This window comes from Bombina bombina, chromosome 2, assembly GCF_027579735.1.
Source record: "Bombina bombina isolate aBomBom1 chromosome 2, aBomBom1.pri, whole genome shotgun sequence".
Taxonomy (NCBI): domain Eukaryota; kingdom Metazoa; phylum Chordata; class Amphibia; order Anura; family Bombinatoridae; genus Bombina; species Bombina bombina.
Genome location: NC_069500.1, coordinates 557,461,338 through 557,486,869, shown reverse-complemented (window position 1 = coordinate 557,486,869; position 25,532 = coordinate 557,461,338).

Genomic DNA, 25,532 nt, shown 5'->3' with positions numbered 1-25,532 from the left:
TGTTAGCACTAAGTGCAAGAAGATCTGTATTGCAACCTATTGCTAAAGTTTGCTACTAATCTCGAAAGAGGTCGTTTTTGTATCAAATTCAACTTTAAATAAAGTTGCTACATAAAGGATCCACGCTGTGACGTAAGGTAAAGTCACGTGAATGCTACAGAAGAGTTGTGTAAGACACTACACACATGCTTGAAACTGCGGTAAGGAATAGAAGCAGAGAGCTGAGCTCATGAAGGTAAACCAAGGTGTTGATAACAAGTGTTGCAAAAAACCTGTAGGACAATTCCTCCTATGATTTCAAGGTAAATCTGTGTGTCTGCACCGTAACTGTATGCCATTGAATTCTGAAGCAGGAGACTCGATATAAGAGATAGTGCCTAACACTTTGGCTTTTTAAAGAGGCATTGTTTTATCCTGCAAACAAAACATCCACTAGTACATCTTAAAGGGACAGTATACTGTAAAATAGTTTTTCCCTTAATGTGTTTACAATCGCTTTTTTTACCTACTGCAGAGTAAAACATGTATGAAAATAAGCTTTTTTAAAGTTTACTTGTGTATATTAAAGCTCTGATATTGTCTTTTGAAGCCACTACCTAATAAAATGGGTTGAGCTTGTAGGTAAAATCAGATCTCATTACTGTATCACATTGTGTACATACACATGCTTCTTTATCTTATATCTGTCCAAAAAACAATCACCAGTACTTGGAGAGAACAATGGAAAATCAACATTTTATTACCTTATCTCTTCTATACCCTACTGGGAGTGTAATTTCTTCAGCTGGCTGTGTTTACAAAGCTTATCTATAGCTTGGACCTGCGGCCACAAACTTTCAGAATAGGTGGGGATACCACATGCTAAATCAACTATTTCAAATGCCAATATAAGGATAAAAGAGCTTTTTGTAAACAATTTAATACACTCCAGCAGGTAAAGTGGATCATTGGGAACAAATTAAAGGGAAGAAACATTTTGAGTAAACTGTCCCTTTAAAGACATATCAAAGTGTAAGCGAATGAAGTCTCTACAAAAGTGGCTATAGATCAAGTTTCACTTTAATTTTAATGGTGTTATGCTGTTTTAAAGTTAGGAATATACTTTCACTACTAATATTAGCTGATGGTATATAATATTTACTAAGGTGACCTATGTACATTTATCACCAAGTGATCTGTAAAATCTGTCGCCTAGATTTAGAGTTCTGCGTTAGCCGTCAAAACCAGCGTTAGGGGGTCCTAACGCTGGTTTTGGCCGCCCGCTGGTATTTAGAGTCAGTCAGGAAAGGGTCTAACGCTCACTTTGCAGCCGCGACTTTTCCATACCGCAGATCCCCCTACGCCATTTGCGTATCCTATCTTTTCAATGGGATCTTTCTAACACCGGTATTTAGAGTCTTGGCTGAAGTGAGCGTTAATATATATAATAATTATATTGTAGCTATTTTAGGATTAAAATTTATTTTACAGGTAACTTTTTATTTATTTTAACCAGGTACAATAGCTATTAAATAGTTAATAACTATTTAATAGCTACCTAGTTAAAATAATTACAAAATTACCTGTAAAATAAATCCTAACCTAAGTTACAACTAAACCTAACACTACACTATCAATAAATTAATAAAAAAAATAATTAAATAAAATACCTACAATTATCTACAATTAAACCTAACACTACACTATCAATAAATTAATTACATACAAATACCTACAATTAAATAAACTAACTAAAGTACAAAAAATAAAAAAAGAACTAAGTTACAAAAAATAAAAAAATAATTTACAAACATTAGAAAAATATTACAATAATGTTAAGCTAATAACAAAGCCCCCCAAAATAAAAAAAATGCCCTACCCTATTCTAAAATACAAATAGAAAAGCTCTTTTACCTTACCAGCCCTTAAAAGGGCCTTTTGCGGGGCATGCCCCAAAGAATTCTGCTCTTTTGCCTGTAAAAAAAACATACAATACCCCCCCAACATTACAACCCACCACCCACATACCTCTAATCTAAGCCAAACCCCCCTTAAATAAACCTAACATTAAGCCCCTGAAGATCTCCCTACCTTATCTTCACCATGCCGGGTATCACCGATCCGTTCAGAGGAGGCTCCGAAGTCTTCATCCAAGCCCAAGCGGGGGCTGAAGAGGTCCATCATCGGGCTGAAGAGATCCATCATCCGGCTGAAGAGGTCCATCATCGGGCTGAAGAGATCCATCATCCGGCTGAAGAGGTCCATCATCGGGCTGAAGAGATCCATCATCGGGCTGAAGAGGTCCATCATCGGGCTGAAGAGGTCCATCATCGGGCTGAAGAGATGCATCATCTGGCTGAAGTCTTCTATCAAGCGGCATCTTCAATCTTCTTTCTTCCGGATCCATCTTCATCCCGCCGACGCGGAACATCCATCCTGGCCGATGACTTCCCGACGAATGACGGTTCCTTTAAATTAAGTCATCCAAGATGGCGTCCCTCGAATTCCGATTGGCTGATAGGATTCTATCAGCCAATCGGAATTAAGGTAGGAAAATTATGATTGGCTGATGGAATCAGCCAATCAGATTCAAGTTCAATCCGATTGGCTGATCCAATCAGCCAATCAGATTGAGCTTGCATTCTATTGGCTGATCGGAACAACCATTAGAATGCAAGCTCAATCTGATTGGCTGATTCCATCAGCCAATCAGAATTTTCCTACCTTAATTCCAATTGGCTGATAGAATGTAATTAGCTTAAAATTGTTGTAATATTTTTCTAATGTTTGTAAATTATTTTTTTATTTTTTGTAACTAAGTTCTTTTTTTATTTTTTGTACTTTAGTTAGTTTATTTAATTGTATTTAATTGTAGGTATTTGTATGTAATTAATGTATTGATAGTGTAGTGTTAGGTTTAATTGTAGATAATTGTAGGTATTTTATTTAATTCATTTATTGATAGTGTAGTGTTAGGTTTAATTGTAACTTAGGTTAGGATTTATTTTACAGGTAATTTTGTAATTATTTCAACTAGGTAGCTATTAAATAGTTATTAACTATTTAATAGCTATTGTACCTGGTTAAAATAAATACAAAGTTGCCTGTAAAATAAATATAAATCCTAAAATAGCTACAATATAATTATTATTTATATTGTAGCTATATTAGGGTTTATTTTACAGGTAAGTATTTAGCTTTAAATAGGAATAATTTATTTAATAAGAGTTAATTTATTTCGTTAGATAAAAATTATATTTAACTTAGGGGGTGTTAGTGTTAGGGTTAGACTTAGCTTTAGGGGTTAATAAATTTAATAGCGTAGCGGTGAGGTCCGGTCGGCAGATTAAGGGTTAATACTTGAAGTTAGGTGTCAGCGATGTTAGGGAGGGCAGATTAGAGGTTAATACTATTTATTATAGGGTTATTGAGGCGGGAGTGAGGCGGTTTAGGGGTTAATACATTTATTATAGTAGCGGTGAGGTCCGGTCGGCAGATTAGGGGTTAATAAATGTAGGTAGGTGGCGGCGACGACGTTGGGGACGGCAGATTAGGGGTTAATAAATATAATATAGGGGTTGGCGGTGTTAGGGGCAGCAGATTAGGGGTACATAGGGATAACATAGGTGGCGGCGGTGTAGGGAGCGGCAGATTAGGGGTTAAAAATAATATGCAGGGGTCAGCGATAGCGGGGGCGGCAGATTAGGGGTTAATAAGTGTAAGGTTAGGGGTGTTTAGACTCGGGGTTCATGTTAGGGTGTTAGGTGCAGACATAGGATGTGTTTCCCCATGGGAAACAATGGGACTGCGTTAGGAGCTGAACGCTGCTTTTTTGCAGGTGTTAGGTTTTTTTTCAGCTCAAACTGCCCCATTGTTTCCTATGGGGGAATTGTGCACGAGCACGTTTTTGAAGCTGGCCGCGTCCGTAAGCACTGCTAGTATTGAGAGTTGCAGTGGCGGTAAATATGCTCTACGCTCCCTTTTTGGAGCCTAACGCAGCCCTTCTGTGAACTCTAAATACCAGCGGTATTTAAAAGGTGCGGGGGAAAAAAAGCACGCGTAGCTAACGCACCCCTTTGGCCGCAGAACTCTAAATCTAGCGGTCAATTTGTTTATTTAGGCGGTTTATGTACGCACACCACTGATTAATAAATTGATTCGTCATTTAAAGTCTGCTATATACTTAAAAAGTCACTACATTTTACTCTGTACTCTATTTTTATTGCATTGAAATTGCATTTAAATTATATATAGGAGTTTTTTATACTATGGGAGGCATCCCAATTTACTGTTTGAGTTTAAATTGTTAACTGTAGACCTTTGGTAAATAAAAAAGGTTTTTTTAAAAATAGATATTGTGAATTTATTATTGGGTTGTTGTTGTAAAATTGTATACATAAACATTATATTTGTCTTCAACATCTCTGTTATATCTTTAGCTTTTTTAGCACCCTCTAATCATATTTCCACTTTTATAATCTATAACTTATTACACATTTTTGAGGAAGGTGTGTCTTTAGAAGGGTTTGATATCTCCTATCTGTGGCTAGTGCAGTACTAATACACACATATATTCAATCGTACACAATGCAACAGCCAGTCAAATAATTAGTTGCATTGGAAGAAGTACTAGTAGTAGAAATAGTAAGGCTTTACAGATCACTAGTTAGGCTTCATCTGGAATATTGTGTACAGTTCTGGAGACCATATCTCCAGAAGAATATAAATAAACTAGAAACTGTCCAAAAGAGTACATGGTCTAAAAATATAAAATGTACAAAGAAGGACTCTATAACCTAAATATGTATAGTTTAGAGGAGAGAAGGGAAATTGGTGACGTGATAGAAACCTTCAAATATATGAAGGGACTTAATAAAGTGGAAGCTGAAAGTATTTTCCACAAAAATTCCTAAACAAGGGGGTCACAATTTTAAGTTAGAGGGTAGTAGATTCAGGATAAATGTGAGGTAGCATTGTTTTACAGAAAGGGTGGTGGATTCATGGAATAAAATTCCAATTAATGTGATAATAAACACAAAGACTGTAAAGGAATTAAAAAAATGCCTGGGAGATGCATAAGGCTATCCTAAGGAAAAAGTAACATGTAATATAGGTTGACTTATAGAGACAGTCAAGTTAAAAAAAAACTTTCATGTTTCAAATAGGGCATGTAATTTTAAACAACTTTCCAATTTACTTTTATCACCAATTTTGTTTTGTTCACTTGGTATTCTTAGTTGAAAGCTAAACCTAGGAGGTTCATATGCTAATGTCTTAGACCTTGAAGGCCTCCTCTAATCTAAATGCATTTTGATAGTTTTTCACCACTAGAGCTCATGCACGTGCATTTACTATGGAGACAGCTCTGATTTGCTAAAATGTACGTCTGTCAAACAAACTGAAATAAGGGGGCAGTCTGCTGAGGCTTAGATACAAGGTAATTACAGAGGTAAAACGTGTATAATTATAACTGTGTTGGTTATGCAAAACTGGAGAATTAGTAATTAAGGGATTAGCTATCTTTTAAAGCAACAAAAATTCTGGTGTTGACTGTCCCTTTAATGGGCCTTTTTGGTTCTTATCTACCATCAAATTCTATGTTTCTATCTGAAAGTGCGTACCATAACTTCACAATTATCTCCACAAAACTAATAGTTCCCTAAACCATCAGCATCTACCCCTGCAACAACTCCTCAATTAATTCATCTCCAAACTATTTGTGAAATTCTGTTAAGGAAAGTATCCCTCTGTGGCACTCTAACTACACCCCAAAACATTTACCGCTCTGCAACAGCTGAAACCAACCCTCCAAGCACAAAAAGACGAACTTTTAGCGCAGTTAATGCTCGAGCACCCCACCCCCCAAGAGGCTGTAAACTTGCAGTGTCTATTGCAGTGTGTCTGAGATTTCCTGTATATACGGCAGAAGTCTAGTCCCAATAGCCACTTCAGATTCCCTACATTTCTCCTGTATAAGTCTGTGTCGTTTATTCACTAATGAATGGAGAGTCATTTGTGCTTCTGTGAATCAACTGCTTAAAAAGGCATAGAAACTTAAAGGGACAGTAAATTAAAAATTAATCTTTCATGATTCAGATAGAGCATGCAATTTTAAAAAACTTTCCAATTTATTTCTGTTATCAAATTTGCTTTATTCTCATGGTATCTTTTATGGAAGAGTAAAACTGGGTAGGCTCATAAGAACTGTTCCGATCAGCCAATAGAATGCGAGCTCAATCTGATTGGCTGATTGGATCAGCCAATCGGATTGATCTTGATTCTGATTGGCTGATTCCATCAGCCAATCAGAATATTCCTACCTTAATTCCGATTGGCTGATAGAATCCTATCAGCCAATCGGAATTCGAGGGACGCCATCTTGGATGACGTCCCTTAAAGGAACCGTCATTCGTCGGGAGACGCCGAAAGAAGAGGATGGATCCGCGTCGGCTGCTTCAACATGGACCCGCTCCGCACCGGATGGAAGAAGATCGAAGATGCCGCTTGGATGAAGATGTTTGCCGGTCCGGATGTCCTCTTCTTGCCGGATAGGAGGAAGACTTTGGAGCCTCTTCTGGACCTCTTCAGCACCGGATGCCAGGACCGATCGGTGATACCCGGTGAGGTGAAGATAAGGTAGGAAGATCTTCAGGGGCTTAGTGTTAGGTTTATTTAAGGGGGGTTTGGGTTAGATTAGGGGTATGTGGGTGGTGGGTTGTAATGTTGGGGGGGGGTATTGTATGTTTTTTTTTACAGGCAAAAGAGCTGATTTTCTTGGGGCATGCCCCGCAAAGGGCCCTGTTCAGGGCTGGTAAGGTAAAAGAGATTTTAACTTTATTAATTTAGAATAGGGTAGGGCATTTTTTTATTTTGGGGGTCTTTGTTATTTTATTAGGGGGCTTAGAGTAGGTGTAATTAGTTTAAAATTGTTGTAATATTTTTCTTATGTTTGTAAATATGTTTTTATTTTTTGTAACTTAGTTCTTTTTTATTTTTTGTACTTTAGTTAGTTTATGTAATTGTAGTTATTTGTAGGAATTGTATTTAATTAATTTATTGATAGTGTAGTGTTAGGTTTTATTGTAGGTAATTGTAGGTATTTTATTTAATTAATTTATTGATAGGGTAGTGTTAGGTTTAATTATAACTTAGGTTAGGATTTATTTTACAGGTAATTTTGTTATTATTTTAACTAGGTAACTATTAAATAGTTCTTAACTATTTAATAGCTATTGTACCTGGTTAAAATAATTACAAAGTTGCCTGTAAAATAAATATTAATCCTAAAATAGCTACAATGTAATTATAATTTATATTGTAGCTATATTAGGATGTATTTTACAGGTAAGTATTTAGCTTTAAATAGGAATAATTTATTTAATAAGAGTTAATTAATTTCGTTAGATGTAAATTATATTTAACTTAGGGGGTGTTAGTGTTAGGGTTAGACTTAGCTTTAGGGGTTAATACATTTATTATAGTAGCGGTGAGCTCCGGTCGTCAGATTAGGGGTTAATAATTGAAGTTAGGTGTCGGCGATGTTAGGGAGGGCAGATTAGGGGTTAATACTATTTATGATAGGGTTAGTGAGGCGGATTAGGGGTTAATAACTTTATTATAGTAGCGCTCAGGTCCGCTCGGCAGATTAGGGGTTAATAAGTGTAGGTAGGTGTCGGCGACGTTGTGGGGGGCAGGTTAGGGGTTAATAAATATAATACAGGGGTCGGCGGTGTTAGGGGCAGCAGATTAGGGGTACATAGGGATAATGTAAGTTGCGGCGGTTTACGGAGCGGAAGATTAGGGGTTAATAATATAATGCAGGAGTCAGCGATAGCGGGGGCGGCAGACTAGGGGTTAATAAGTGTAAGGTTAGGGGTGTTTAGACTCGGGGTACATGTTAGGGTGTTAGGTGCAGACATAGGATGTGTTTCCCCATAGGAAACAATGGGGCTGCGTTAGGAGCTGAACGCTGCTTTTTTGCAGGTGTTAGGTTTTTTTTCAGCTCAAACAGCCCCATTGTTTCCTATGGGAGATTCGTGCACGAGCACGTTTTTGAGGCTGGCCGCGTCCGTAAGCAACTCTGGTATCGAGAGTTGCATTTGCGGTAAAAATGCTCTACGCTCCTTTTTTGGAGCCTAACGCAGCATTTTTTTGGACTCTCGATACCAGAGTTAATTTTATGGTGCGGCCAGAAAAAAGCCTGCGTAGCGTTAACAACCCATCTACCGCCAAACTCCAAATCTAGGCCTTATTTTGTATGCTGAACTTTTGCAATGCTGATGTATACTGACGCTTATATAATAACATTTTAATGTCTCTGCGACAGGCAAACACCGTTCTATAATACTGTAATGGAAAACAATTTTTTAAGCATTTCTTACATTTATATATATATACTAGTGTGCCTCTATACTGTATAGTAACCTGCTGTGAATACTTGAATCAGATTACATGGATTATATTTATAATTTGTGGCTCTGGGATATAACACATGCCATTTTACATGTGAACATATTATATTTTAAATAACAAATGAAATATGAAACAAATGATTCCCTGTAATATTTTTTTTTCTTTGTAATTGTAATACAGAAATCAATTTGTATGTGTAAGTGCATCCTCAAATGGTTACGGACATAAAGAACACGATTAAACGAACAACTGTGGTTAGCAGTAATAATATTAGTAGACGTCCTACGCTAGCAAATGCTTTACCTTAAATATATTTGTGCATAGGAAACCTGAGCTGTGTCAGGAAAAGAGCTGTAAAGAAGCATTAGCTTAAGAAGTATTTGATTTCATGGAATAATTATTATTAAAAGCCTGGTATCTATAATGAATATACGTTTACATATACACACCATAAATTAATGACTGAAATAAAACGCCCATGTGGAATGAATTCTCTCAGAATGAATCACAATAGTAAATGTGCTTCCATGAATGAGAACCAAGGTATTGAAAGTTTCATCTGTTGAAACAGCAGTCTACCTTACGTCCTGCTTTAAAGGAACACAGACAGCAATCTACAACCACAAATTATTTAAATATGTGCTCAATATCAGACATTTCATATCAGAAAATAATGCATTTTTCTAACACGATTCTTTCATACGTCTTCATGTACTTGTATTAGAAACAGGCTCATTATAAAATGATTTTGCCCAGAAATATCTACACTCTTCTAATTAAGAAGTTGATCATAAATTTGCGCTTGTTTTTGGAAGATAATGATTTCTGAACATTGCGTGGTATTATCAGTGTGTGTTTTTTTGGTGATCGCAATCTCAAAATGCTTCTGCAGTTAATACCCCTGAAACATCATAAAAAAAGTTAACTGTATTATTAATCTTGCAATCTTGGAATTTAATAAGTGAAAAATGTCCTTTTAAATATATATATTTAAATATCGAGAATTTTTATAGTGAGCAACTAAGCAGGTCATTGTTGAATCTTAGTGGGTGGGCTGGAGTATACTTGTTTTTTAGAGAGGATAGGTAGAGGGGAGCGGCGTTGGTGAGAACTTTGTATGTAAGGGTGAGAATTTTGAATTTAATTCTGCTGTGAATGGGGAGCCAATGAAAGCACTCGCAAAGAGGTGCAGCAGATGCAGAGTGACGGGAAAGGTGGATTAGACTGGCAGAGGCATTTAGGATGGATTGAAGGGGGGAGAGGCGGGAAAGAGGAAGGCCAGTAAGTAGGTTATTGCAGTAGTCAAGTCGGGAAATAACAAGGGAGTGGATTATTTGCTTTGTGGTGTTAGTGCTCAGAAAAGGGCGAATCTTGGAAATATTGCGTAGATGGTTGCGGCAGGTTGTAGAAAGTAATGGCTTTGATATTGCTTTTTGGTAATTAGAATGCTGTGAATTGCAACTGCACACCACACTTCTATTATTTCCAGCAGTGAAGGGGTTAATCAGGTACCTTATAAGGTTAATTGTGTCTTAATGTAGAGATTACCCCTCCCACCCCCTGATCCCTAACTGATCCCTCCCAAACAGTTCTCTTCCCTCCCTCACTCCCCACTGGTCACCAACATCTTAGGTACTGGCAAACAGTTTGCCAGTATGCAGTTTAGGTTTTCTACTAAACCTATCTTATGGTGGGGTCATTCAAATTATCAACCAGCACATTATAATTCCTTGTATATGTCACAATTCACAAGGAAATAGTAGAACAATTGTACAATTTGATCTGGACTTCTTTGAAACCCATTTTGGAAAAAACAATAGTTTGTATAATATCATGAAAGTACAGAAAATGTATTTTGGCCATTATCATTGCAGTGGTGGGACGTACACAAGCTAATTTAAAAATGTCAATTTTGGATAATACATTAATTACAATAAATTACAATTTATAACAATATCTAAAAAAAGTAAAATATAGGAAAAAAATATTTCCAGTAAAATGTATTATTGTTTTTTTGTCGGCATACACACATATGCTCTGAGGGCCCATGTATCAGCATTCAAACACCACACCTTCTCAGAGAGGCAGCTGTGACCTTTATGCCACACCCCCACCGGCTCCCAGAGCAGGCACGGTGAATACTGGTGCAGGAATCTCACAGGATATGTGATAGTACAGCTGAAAACTGTAATACCATTTAGTAGAAGCATTTTTGCTAAAGGAAGTTTATTGTAAAAATGTTTCAAATTGAAATTCCCTTAATGCACTTTTAATCTTTTACCTTTCTATCCCTTTAATTATAATTATTCATAGAATTTACTGTAAAGTTCTGCAGTTTAATAATTCCTTAGAAATACTACGTTTATTTGCCTTTTAGTAGATGAATCATTATTAATTAATCTTTTATTATTCTCAATAATTTTTGTTTTTTCAATTTTCTCCAAAAATATTTACACTGAATTGTTGGAGGAAAACATATTTTTATTTTGTAGGTAAAAAAAAATCAAAAAAAAAAATCAGCTCATGTAATCTATATTACCATACAAATTAATTCATAAAAGTGTCTCAAGAGAACTCAGAGCAATTCAAAATAAGTATTTTCACAGAAAATGAAAAAAAAAAATTGCAAACGTGCCAGGTGATGTCATACAGATGATTAATGATTCTACCGTAAGGAATAATACTGAAGGTTGTTTATTTATGTAACATTCCCTTTAAAACTTGCAAGTAGGATATTGTTTTAAGTGATTATTACATTACCATGTTATCCCATGGCAGGTATGTAGAGTTCCATCCATCCCAGGTGTCCACAACTTGCCAATTTTTAAGAATACAAATGCCTCAGCACAGGTGGCCTAATCAAATTGATGAAAAATGTAAAAAGTCTCCTGGGTATCAATGCAGTTAGAAAGGTAACCAGAATTTTCAAATTTTGAATAAAGTAGTTCCACTTTAATGTGTGGGTCATGGCATATGGCCAAATTATGCTGTACTGGTATAGTATGTGACTTTGAGGCAAGTAAACTATTTAGTGCAGAGTATTGTTTTGAACCTTGGGTGAGATGATTCAATCAAAACAAATGTGTACTTCATTATAGTGAAAAGTTGCTGTAAAGTTTGTTATAATCATTCACATCAGAGAAGAGTAATGAAGCTTGTACAATTCCTTTAAAATTACAAGTTAGAAAAACTGTGGCCACAAAAAACAATTTTACATATGATAAATAGCACGAAGGTCAATCAAACATCCCAGGCAAAAAAACACAAGAAGCTCCTTCCAATATGTTGCAAATAAGGTAGTGACACAAATATAGGCATGGGGCTTTGCTATAATAAAACTGAATGTGTCTTCATCCTCGTATATACCTCAACAGGGAGGCATGGCTACACTTGTTATACCTTAATTTTAACAAAAACCAATAAAAATAAAGGTATAACGGGTTGTCAGGGTTTTTCCCTGTTGTGTTTGCCATGTGCTGCTAGCAGCCATTTTACTCGCCTCTCTTCCTGACTATGGTGCATTGTGGGGGATGCTGCTCACTTCCTGCACTTCCTTTTATGGCCAGACTGGTGTGCATCATCCATGTGAGACAGAATGCAGTCTCAGAATTGTGATGTCATCACTTATTATTTAAAGGGCCTCTGTTCAGTATGCTTTGCCTTTGCGTTGTCTCAGACCTGTTTGTGAGAGTTCCTGTGTATTACCTGGCTGCTTGACGTCCTTCCTGGTTACTGATCCCTGGCTTGTTCCTGACTCTGCTGTTTTCCTTGTTCCTGATTCCAGGTCGTCTCACTATTCGCTTTGGCTCCTGACTCGGCTTGTCTGACTACCAGCTCTGGTTTTGACTCCTGACTTGTTATTTGACTTGTGGACTTTTTATTATTTTTTGCACTTCTCGTCTCAGTCTGATTCCTGGCACCCTGACATTACGCAAAGGCCATGAATCCTGATGGTGCTAATAATCCAATGAGAAGAAATCACTTAGCGCCTACTACTAATTGGACCCTTAGCTCTGATGGGTGACCCCTAGTGGTCAGAAACGTTTAAGAAAAATCAGAAAATATCAAAGCGCCAGCGGACCGGCAGGGTTCAAAATGTGAAACCAATTTCTTCACAATTGGGTTAAAACAAAGTGATTTATTCAAAATATTAAAAATATTAAAACATAGATTCTTGACAATACTTTGACAGTCTTAAAAGGTTTAAAACAATTGATGTCCAAATTTAGTATATATATAATATATATATAGTGGATTTAACTAACATGGATCCACATATTGCATTTGACAATATAAGGTGCCTTCAAAATAAACAGTAAAACAATTGGTCCTACACAAGTGTTTATCTGTAGTACCTGTAGTAATTATGGATATCTCAAGTTTGGTGACTTAGAAACTTCCAAAATTGAAATACAAATAAAAACGATCTTATAGTGGTGTTACCTACTATGGTATCAGACCAAAAAAATAAAATAAAAGTAAAAACGATCCTATAACAGTGCTACCTCCTATGGATATCAGACCGGTTCTCAGATTATGCAGAAAAGCATATGATTCTAAAACAATGTTACCTGCTAGAATATTTATACAGTATAAAACAGACCATTTATAGATATCTCTAATGCGGTTGTGTATGATAATAGCTTTAACACATGAACAAGGCCAGAGTAGTTTTTGTCTCTCTGTGGATATTTTTCAAATAAGTCCCTTATGCTTTAAGTGGAAAGAATTGAACCGATCAGCTGTACCTCTCAAGGATCAGTGACCGTTCTCCGCTAGCGGAAAGAAAAGAGGATGTGTGCTCTATATAAGCTAATTGTGTAACAGGTTATACGTGAAAAAATCAAATTCAACAAAATATAACACAATATAAAATTCGGTTGGTGCCAAAAATATACAATCCAAAAATAAAAGATTCGGTTGGTGCTATTTACCAGGTCCCAAGTGCTAAAAAAATATAAAAAAGTATATAGTTTTCAGTCATCAATACTAAAAACACTGTGTATCGATATTTAAAAGCAGAAATCCAAAATTTGGCAATACAAAAGGTGTTTCAGAAATTGTGTTCAAAATCAAAGCTCAGTCCACAGATGTCTCACAAATAATAAAATGTGCTCCAATAAATCCCTCAAATGTCACTAGTGACCAACATGATTGCAACCGCCAAACTGTTATCAAAATTAAAAAAGTGTAACTAAAATGTTTTCGTTAATCGTCAAAGTTAAAGTGTTCCAAGTTAAGGTAATTCCTCTTTCTGTAGTTTATCAGTCTATGTGAGGTATAATTGCCTGTTGCGGGGGTTGGGCTTCAGCGTCAATAGACAATTTGCAGCTCCAGCGTCACCCAGGTTATTTATTCCTTCTGCCAAAAGAAATAATAATAGTGCAGATGGTTTTTCAAACAGATATATAAATTGGAATGCTACTCACCAGTCGACGCGTTTCGGTCAAACATAGACCTTTTTCAAGTCTTGAAAAAGGTCTATGTTTGACCGAAACGCGTCGACTGGTGAGTAGCATTCCAATTTATATATCTGTTTGAAAAACCATCTGCACTATTATTATTTCTTTTGGCAGAAGGAATAAATAACCTGGGTGACGCTGGAGCTGCAAATTGTCTATTGACGCTGAAGCCCAACCCCCGCAACAGGCAATTATACCTCACATAGACTGATAAACTACAGAAAGAGGAATTACCTTAACTTGGAACACTTTAACTTTGACGATTAACGAAAACATTTTAGTTACACTTTTTTAATTTTGATAACAGTTTGGCGGTTGCAATCATGTTGGTCACTAGTGACATTTGAGGGATTTATTGGAGCACATTTTATTATTTGTGAGACATCTGTGGACTGAGCTTTGATTTTGAACACAATTTCTGAAACACCTTTTGTATTGCCAAATTTTGGATTTCTGCTTTTAAATATCGATACACAGTGTTTTTAGTATTGATGACTGAAAACTATATACTTTTTTATATTTTTTTAGCACTTGGGACCTGGTAAATAGCACCAACCGAATCTTCTATTTTTGGATTGTATATTTTTGGCACCAACCGAATTTTATATTGTGTTATATTTTGTTGAATTTGATTTTTTCACGTATAACCTGTTACACAATTAGCTTATATAGAGCACACATCCTCTTTTCTTTCCGCTAGCGGAGAACGGTCACTGATCCTTGAGAGGTACAGCTGATCGGTTCAATTCTTTCCACTTAAAGCATAAGGGACTTATTTGAAAAATATCCACAGAGAGACAAAAACTACTCTGGCCTTGTTCATGTGTTAAAGCTATTATCATACACAACCGCATTAGAGATATCTATAAATGGTCTGTTTTATACTGTATAAATATTCTAGCAGGTAACATTGTTATAGAATCATATGCTTTTCTGCATAATCTGAGAACCGGTCTGATATCCATAGGAGGTAGCACTGTTATAGGATCATTTTTACTTTTATTTTATTTTTTTGGTCTGATACCATAGTAGGTAACACTACTATAAGATCGTTTTTATTTGTATTTCAATTTTGGAAGTTTCTAAGTCACCAAACTTGAGATATCCATAATTACTACAGGTACTACAGATAAACACTGGTGTAGGACCAATTGTTTTACTGTTTATTTTGAAGGCACCTTATATTGTCAAATGCAATATGTGGATCCATGTTAGTTAAATCCACTATATATATATATATATACTAAATTTGGACATCAATTGTTTTAAACCTTTTAAGACTGTCAAAGTATTGTCAAGAATCTACGTTTTAATATTTTTAATATTTTGAATAAATCACTTTGTTTTAACCCAATTGTGAAGAAATTGGTTTCACATTTTGAACCCTGCCGGTCCGCTGGCGCTTTGATAGGTGCTAATAATCCACCTTTACCTGCCATCATTTCCAGGATGGATGAACAGGATCACCGATTGGATCAATTTGCACTAGCCCTGCAAACCCTGCTGACTCGCACTGCACATTTGGACCAAAGTGTTCCGCAAGTTATGGCTGCTCCTATTTCTGCTGCTGCACCTATGCCTACCAGGAGCATGTCTGGTTCTGCACCTCTACCTCAGCGATATGGAGGCGATCCTATTCAGTGCAGAGGGTTTTTGAACCAGGTGGGCATTTACTTTGAGATGTTACCTCAGGCGTTTCCCTCTGACAGAGCTAAGGTTGGATTTCTACTAATAAACCTGTGATTTTAAATTACCCTGAATTTGTGGCCTCCTTTCAAAGGGTATTTGATGTTCCAGCTCGCTCCTCCTCTGCTGCTAAATGACTCATGTCCATTCAGCAAGGTACAGGATCTGTTGCTCAGTATGCTATTGAGTTCCGTACGCTTGCCGCAGAGGTAGGTTGGAACAATGATGCCCTTGTTGCTGCCTTCTTTCATGGGCTCTCTGATGCGATTAAAGATGAAGTTGCTGCCAGAGATTTACCAGAGGATCTCGAGGCATTGGTGTCTTTTTTTATCCTGATTGACATCAGACTCAGAGAGAGGCCCTCTTTCAAGGAGCGCTTGCGGAAGCCTCCTGTTCCGTTGTCTCCTACGTGTTCATTCCCACCCATGACTCCCTCTCCTCTCATGCCTCCTGGTCCCGAGTCACCAGGTACTGCTGAGCCAATGCAGCTGGGATTCACGCGTCTCTCCGCAGCGGAGAGGACCTTTAGGAGGAGGGAGGGGCTCTGCCTCTATTGGGGGTTACAGGGTCACATTTTGAAGTCTTGTCCAACACGGCCGGGAAACGCTCACACCTAAGGTCCTGTTGAGGCAGACCTTGGGTGGTTTATCCTTGTCCCCGGAACCGCTTAAGGAGAAACCTTTGGTCACGGTTGTCCTTTCCGGGGTGGACTCCTCCATAGTCACTCAAGCTTTTGTTGACTCCGGTGCTCTGGGCTATTTAATTGACATTGCTTTTGTATCAAAGCACTCCATTCCTGTTTTGCCTCGGTCTGTACCGCTTGCTATTGAGGCCATTGATGGCAGGCCCCTTCAGCCCGCACTCGTTACTCACAAAACTGCTCCGTTGTCCATGACTGTTGGGGCTCTCCATTTTGAAAGCCTCCAGTTCCAGGTGATAAACTCTCCACATTTTCCGGTTGTTCTGGATTATCCCTGGCTCCAAAAGCACAATCCCAGTCTCGACTGGCGCAGGTCCGAAATTTTGTTGTGGTCCCCGCAATGTATTTCCACCTGTCTTCGGAAACCTGTTAAAGTCTTGTGCACTTCTTCGGTATCTCAATTGCCAGAGGAGTACCAAGAATTCCTAGACGTGTTTGACAAGGTGCGTGCCGGTACGTTGCCTCCTCACCGGTCTTACGATTGTGCCACAGACCTGCAACCTGGAGCCATTCCTCTTCGGGGCCGGGTGTACCCTCTGTCTGTTGCAGAGAATTGTGCTATGGAGGAGTATGTTGCCGAAGCTCTGTCGGGGGGGGGGATCATCTGCAAATCCTGCTCTCCTGCAGGGGCTGGCTTCTTCTTTGGAAAGAAAAAGGGTGGCGAGTTAAGACCATGTATCGATTATAGGGATCTTAATCATCTTACCATTAAGAATGCTTACCCTATTCCGCTTATTACGGAACTCTTTGACCGCCTCAAGGGAGCTACGGTCTTTACCAAACTTGATTTGAGAGGAGCATACAATCTCGTTAGGATTAAGGAGGGCCACGAATGGAAAACAGCAGAGTCCGGAACAAGCCAGGGATCAGTAACCAGGAAGGACATCAGGCAGCCAGGTAATACACAGGAACTCTCACAAACAGGTCTGAGACAACGCAAAGGCAAAGCATACTGAACAGAGGCCCTTTAAATAATAAGTGATGACATCACAATTCTGAGACTGCATCCTGTGTCACATGGATGATGCACACCAGTCTGGCTATAAAAGGAAGTGCAGGAATTGAGCAGCATCCCCCACAATGTACCATAGTCAGGAAGAGAGGTGAGTAAAATGGCTGCCAGCAGCACATGGCAAACACAACAGGGAAAAACCCTGACACGGGTGTAGCATGGCTACACCCGTTATACCTTCATTTTAATAGTTAGAAACCAACAATTGAAAACATTACATTTATACAAAAATCTATACATTTGTGTGCGTCTGATAACTTGTTAATGCTACTTTTATCATGATTTACAAGAGTCATAAGCATTCATAACTCTATGGTGACAGTATTGAAAGCTCACTATGCTGTAAAATTGGTTTCCCATTAAAGGGACATGTTAATCATATGCTAAATTTCTTGAAAGTGATGGAGTATATCTGTCAAAAGCTGACCAGAAATATTTCTATGTAAAAAAGGTGTCCACATCTCATTATAGAGGAAATGTAAGCATACAATTATGTCAAAGTATTTGAAATATTATTAGATGATATATACAGGTATCATTATTATTTAATAGATCTGTGGCTGTGTACATCAAATAATTCATTTAATTTCTAAAAACTTCAAATGGCACTGTGTGAAATTTAGCCCCCTCTCTCACTCATCAAATAAATTACTTGCAGAACAAAGAAATGTTTTCAAAGTAATCTTAGAGAAGACATTTGGTCTATTTAAACAGTAATTTCAAAGAAAATGATAAAAGTTTAAACTGTTGAGATAGGATAGGACCATTGAGTCATTTCAAAGAAGGACAAATTGTCTCAAAAGATAATATTAGCTATATGCTCAGTATATGACATCAGATAGGAGACACTTTTTCCTGATTAACATAGCTTTTGAAGCTCACATCCTGCTGTGTATGGAGACAACATTCTAAGCCTATAAACTAGATAAGCAGGTAAAATTCTGACTACATATGCCTAGATTTAGAGTTCTGCGGTAGCCGTCAAAAGCAGCGTTAAGGGGTCCTAACGCTGCTTTTGGCCGCCCGCTGGTATTTAGAGTCGTGTAGGTAAAGGTCTAACACTCACTTTCAAGCCGCGACTTTTCCATACCGCAGATCCCCTTACGCCAATTGCGTATCCTATCTTTTCAATTGGATCTTCCTAACGCCGGTATTTAGAGTCTTGGCTGAAATGAGCAGTAGACCCTCTACCGACAAGACTCCATCCGCAGAAAAAAGTCAGTAGTTAAGAGCTTTCTGGGCTAACGCCGGTTTATAAAGCTCTTAACTACTGTGCTCTAAAGTACACTAACACCCATAAACTACCTATGTACCCCTAAACCGAGGCCCCCCCACATCGCCGCCACTATAATAAATATTTTTAACCCCTAATCTGCCGACCGCACATCGCCGCCACCTACATTATCCCTATGAACCCCTAATCTGCTTCCCCCAACATCGCTGACACCTACATAATATTTATTAACCCCTAATCTGCTCCCCCCAACGTCGCCACCACCTAACTACAAGTATTAACCCCTAATCTGCTTACCGGACCTCGCCGCCACTATAATAAATGTATTAACTCCTAAACCGCCACACTCCCGCCTCGCAAACCCTATAATAAATAGTATTAACCTCTAATCTGCCCCCCCATGTCGCCGCCACCAAACTTCAAGTATTAACCCTAACACCCCCTAAATTAAATATAATTTTAAGCTAACAAAATAAATTAAATCTTATTAACTAAAGTATTCCTATTTAAAACTAAATACTTACCTGTAAAATAAACCCTAATATAGCTACAATATAACGAATAATTATATTGTAGCTATTTTAGGATTTATATTTATTTTATAGGCAACTTTGTATTTATTTTAACTAGGTACAATAGCTATTAAATAGCGGGAGATTAGGGGTTAATAATTGGCGGCGATGTTAGGGAGAGCAGATTAGGGGTTAATACTATTTATTATAGGGTTTGCGAGGAGGGAGTGCAGCGGTTTAGGGGTTAATACATTTATTAGAGTAGCGGTGAGGTCCGGTCGGCAGATTAGGGGTTAATAAGTGTAGGTAAGGTAGCGGCGATGTTGGGGGGGCAGATTAGGGGTTAATAAATATTATGTAGGTGTCGGCGATGTTAGGGGCAGCAGATTAGGGGTACATAGGTATAATGTAGGTTGCAGCGGTGTCCGGAGCGGCAGATTAGGGGTTAATTGTGTAATGCAGGTGTCAGCGATAGCGGGGGCGGCAGATTAGGGGTTAATAAGTGTAAGGATAGGGGTGTTTAGACTTTGGGTTCATGTTAGGGTGTTAGGTGCAGACTTAGAAACTGTTTCCCCATAGGAAACAATGGGGCTGCGTTAGGAGCTTAACGCTGCTTTTTTGCAGGTGTTAGGTTTTTTTCAGCCCAAACTGCCCCATTGTTTCCTATGGGGGAATCGTGCACGAGCACGGCTAGGAAAAAAAGACACGTAGCTAATGCACCCCTTTGGCCGCAAAACTCTAAATCTAGGCGATAGTGATTAGCATAGACTTGTTAATTAGTCCCTGCCTGTGTATTGAGGCAGTAAAAATTTGACCAGCTAAAAACACATGTTCTAAATTACACTCTTAGACCCATTGTTAAAAGACAGCATAGAAATGAATACATGTGTATATATATATATATACATATACATATATTCAGACAACATATTATATATGAATATAGAAGTTTGGGAGATTGTCTAATTTTCTAATATTACATGAGTATTCGCTATGCTTGATTGGTAACTATTTTAGTTGGTCTAAAATGTTTAACTATGTCAAAATAATAACCTCTGTATCTCTTTTTTTTTAGACATATGATAACAAGATGTCCTATGAATATGAATAATAGACAAGATTCATGCATTCAGGATTTATTAGAAATATGAAATATATTATATTCCTGTTGAAATGCAATGCAATGTCAGGATACTGAATGCTATTTTTAAATGGATTTTAAATGCTATTAATTTTGGAACAGTTAGAAATATAAATTATTTTGATGTAATATGATATTAAAAAGAATTTGAGGTTTCATATTAAAATAATCAGAACATTCACATGATGCTATCCTGCCTGGAATTCGGAGTGTAAGTAATTAATGCAAGAAATTATGATGATTTTAAATAATCATATCATTTAAATTGTAGCAAAGATGAATGTTAAGATTGAATCTGTTTTGTTTGTCATGTTGCCCCCGATGGACAAAATCCGGTATTACATCCAAAAAAACAAAAAAAACAACTTGACTGTTAAAAGATACTTCCCAGATGAACCAATCCACGTTCAGTTTCAAAGGGCCAATCTGAGACAAGCTTCCGTTGGGCGTTTCCAATCTCACCAATGATGGTACTGATCAAAAAAGGGGAGGGGTGAGATCAGATGATTTAACCCCAAGCATAGAGAGGAAAAGGAGGCTGCTGCTGGCTAACTCTGGCTAACTTTGACTGGTAAACCGTTTTTGCTGAACCCTGAAGGAATAACTACTGCAGTTATTATAAGCACACATCTACTTTTTATTCTCCATATGCGACAATACCCCAATTTTGGTATTCTGAGGTGAGATTGAACCTGTTGAGAAATATTGGTTATCGATTTGTTTTATCTGGGTAAAGTATACAAAGGTTATTGGTAAGACCATATTCAAATTATAGTTAAGAGATTTAAAGTTTTTAAACTGTGTTCATAATCCTGTATAGTGTCAAATTTGTATTTTGTATGCTAACTAATTTATCTTTGCAAAATATATATATATATATATATATATATGTCTTAGAATTTGTTTTAACTATAGGTAACTAAGAACTTAATTCAGCTTAGATAAAGTTTGATTTTTGGCACCAATAATATATACAATTTCTGATGTTTTAAATTGAAATTATATTAGAATAAATTGTGGTTAAATAGCTGAGTGTATTGCTTGAATATTAGCAGCTAAATATCTTGGAATCTCATTGTGTTAATTGAATGAAAAGCTATTGTGAATAAGGCTAGTTTTAGGGGTAAACTTTTATGAACTTTGCATAGCATACTTTAATAGTTTTAAACGTGTATAATATTGACTCATATTCTGGTTCCTACAAATATATTTCAATGTGTTTATAGATATCAACTAATAAAAAGAATTCAGAAATTTATATTAATTTTATGGTTTCTAGTATATGTATATTTTATTGGGGTTCAGTTTAAAGGATAATTATTAAATATATAGTGTTATAACCCTCCCATATACTGACATATTATTTGGAGGCATTGCATGAGATATTATTAATATTTATCATATTGATAGAAATAGAAATTATTATAAAAAAGAGAAAAAAAATTCATGTTTCGAAATTAATATTTGGAAAATATAATTTTTTTTAAAACTGAAATTTGAAAATTGAAATATTGATTTTCGTATTTCAAGATTAATATTAATATCTTGAAATATTATTAAAGATTAATTTTTGAAAAATTAATAAAAATATGAATTTTTCATATTTCAAAATTAATCAAATATATTAATTTTTCATATTTCAAAATTCACAAAAGTATTAATTTTTCATATTTCAAAATTCATAAAAATATTTTTCATATTTCAAAATTAATTTAAAAAAAATTGAAAATATAATTTTTTTTCTCTCTTTTAATTGGTAAAAATTGTATTAGCGTTTTAATTTAACTAAATACTAAGCCAACATAATAATGTCTGTAGCCAGAAGTGAATCATTTAGTTCTGTACATAATGTTAAAGGTTGTGCCCTAACAATACCCTTTACTCGAGGTCAGGTCCTTAAGAGGGACATTAAAGGCCACATTAAAGAGAGGTTTAATATTGTGGGTGAATTCAATGAGTACATGAATATGCTTGAAATTAAGGCTAAAAATCTTGCCATTGATGATAATAGGTGGAATGAAAAAAGTGAATTATTCCAAGAATTATTAATAATTAATCAATGCAAGGTTCTCAAAAAGCGAGACGAACTAATACTAAAATCTTGGCCCCTTGTGATATGCATTATTGACTAAATGTCGCTATATCTCATAGAGAAATAATTGCAAATACAGGAGCTGGAAAGTAGTATTCGCTCCTCACGAAGATGCAAAGAGAATTTAAAAATAGCCGAAAATAAAATTGATGAGTTTGCCCAAGACATAACCACCTTAGATAAGCATAACTTAGATTTACTAGCAAAGATACAAGAGTTAAATAAACAGCTCACGCAAAGCCAGAAAGAATTAAGTGATTTAAAAAGGTCATATCGCCATAATGAAAACCCCTATATTAACAGTGAGAATAATGCAGATAATTGTCAGGGTGCCAGGAATCAGACTGAGATGAGAAGTGCAAAAATAATCACACCTTTATTAATAGCAAAAAATAATAAAAAGTCCACAAGTCAAATAACAATCCAGGAATCAAAACCAGAGCTGGTAGTCAGATGAGCCGAATCAGGAGCCAAAGCGAATAGTCAGAACGAGCCGGAATCAGAAACAAGGAAAACAGCAGAGTCAGGAACAAGCCAGGGATCATGAACCAGGAAGGACGTCAGGCAGCCAGGTAATACACAGGAACTCTCACAAACAGGTCTGAGACAACACAAAGGCAAAGCATACTGAACAGAGGCCCTTTAAATAATAAGTGATGACATCACAATTCTGAGACTGCATTCTGTCTCACATGGATGATGCACACCAGTCTGGCCATAAAAGGAAGTGCAGGAATTGAGCAGCATCCCCCACAATGCACCATAGTCAGGAAGAGAGGTGAGTAAAATGGCTGCCAGCAGCACATGGCAAACACAACAGGGAAAAAACCCTGACAGTACCCTCCCCTCAATGACCCCTCCCCCACGATAGGACAAAAGGCTTATTGGGGAAAGGGCATGGAAGGCACAGAGGAGGGCGAGAGCATGAACATCAGAGGAGGTAACCCAAGAACGCTCCTCCGGACCGTAGCCTCTCCAGTGAATCAAATACTGTACACGGCCCCTGGATATACGAGAGTCAATAATGCTGCTGACCTCATACTCCTCATGGTTGTCAACAAAGATAGGATGGGGACGAGGCAACACAGTGGTAAACCGATTACAAACCAATGGTTTCAAGAGGGAGACATGAAAAAAATTGGAGTTACGCATAGCAGGAGGAAGGTCAATAGCGTAGGCCACAGTATTAACCCTTCGGAGTATTCAAAAAGGACCAACATAACGGGGAGCCAATTTATTGGAAGGCACACGAAGGTTCAAGTTGTCGGAGGACAGCCAAACTCTCTCACCAACCTGGTAGGAAGGTGCGGACAGACGCCTACGATCAGCCTGGAACTTTTGGCGCTGCATAGAATGATGAAGGCAATCCTGAATCTGCACCCACGTGGAACGGAGTTGCCAGAGATGCTCCTCCAAAGCCAGAATACCCTGAGACATGAATGAATTGGGCAACAAGGATGGTTGAAACCCATAATTCGCCATGAACGGGGATATCTTGGAGGAAGCATTAATAGCACTATTACGAGCAAACTCTGCCCAAGGTAGCAGTTCAGACCAATTATTGTGGTGATCTGAGACATAGCAACGGAGGAACTGTTCCAGAGCTTGATTAGACCGTTCCGCAGCCCCATTGGATTGAGGGTGATATGCCTAGGAGAAGGAAAGCTGGATCCCCATTTGAGCACAAAAGGAACGCCAAAATCTGGAGACAAACTGGCTACCCCGGTCCGACACTATCTCCTTGGGTAACCCATGTAAATGGAAGACCTCCCGGGCAAAAATTGAAGCAAGCTCCTGAGCGGTAGGCAGCTTCATCAAGGGAATGCAATGTGACATTTTAGAAAAACAGTCAACCACCATAAGGATAACAGTATTGTCACTGGAAACAGGGAGCTCAACAATGAAGTCCATGGAAAGATGTGTCCAAGGACGCTCACCATTAGCAATAGGTTGAAGAAGACCCACAGGAAGATGTCAAGGAGTCTTATTCTGTGCACAAACTGAGCAGGAGGCAACATACGCAGCAACATCAGAACGAAGACCTGGCCACCAGAATTGTCGAGTGACAGACCAAATCATTTGGTTTTTGCCTGGGTGACCTGCAGGTTTAGGATAGAGGTAAGTGTGCAAAAGTTTAGTTCGAAGATTCTCAGGAACAAAACACTTACCACTAGGTTTCTCAGGAGGTGCATTGGTTTGTGCAGCCAGGATCTCCTCCCCCAAGAGAGAAGTCAAATTAGTATGTATGGTAGCCAAAATATGGTCAGGAGGTATAACAGGAGTAGGTACAGACTCCTCCTTGGACAGAGGCGAAAATTGTCGAGAGAGGACATCAGCCCTAACATTCTTACTACCAGGCAGGTAGGAGACCACATAATTAAACCAAGACAAAAATAGCGCCCATCTGGCCTGTCGGGGCGACAAACATTTTGCTTCAGATAGATAAGTTAAATTCTTGTGGTCAGTAAGAATGATCACTGGCACGCTAGTACCCTCGAGAAGATGCCTCCATTCCTTAAGTGCCAAAATTATGGCCAGTAATTCCCTGTCGCCAATTTCATAATTGCACTCCACTGGAGACAATTTCTTAGAGAAGAAACCACACGGATGCAAGGAACCGTCAGGCGTAGAACGTTGAGACAAGAGGGCATCTACTCCAGTCTCAGACGCATCGACCTCAAGAACGAAAGGCAGGACAGGCTTAGGATGAGCCAGAACTGGAGCGGCAGCAAAGGCAGTCTTAAGACTATCAAAGGCCTTAATGGCAGTAGGTGACCAATGGAGTGGATCATTCTCTTTACGGGTCATGTCTGTAATAGGTTTGACCAAGGAAGAAAAGTTTTTAATAAACTTTCTATAGTAATTGGCAAACCCCAAAAAACGTTTAATAGACCGAAGACCAACTGGGCGAGGCCACTGCAGAACTGCAGATACCTTGTCAGGATCCATGGAGAATACAGTTAAAAATTTTAGATGGCCCAAAACATACATTCACCATTCAATGTCTTATAAACAACTGTCTCCAGTAAATATTATATCAAAATTCTGAACAGATTAAAACCATCTATAAAAAAGCAAAGTTTAAAATATCAAAATAGATACAGTGTAATGCTCCTTTTTCAATCTCCTATATACTAGTACTTCAAACCTTGGCAAAAACTCCTATACTTGATCAAATGATCAGAGCTTTCATTTAGCAAATTAACAATGATATATTGCACAGTCTTGGAAGAATCCCCGTAGATATCTGCTGTGCTGAAGTTCTAATAATAACAGCTGTTAACGATAGTGAGGTTGTCAGC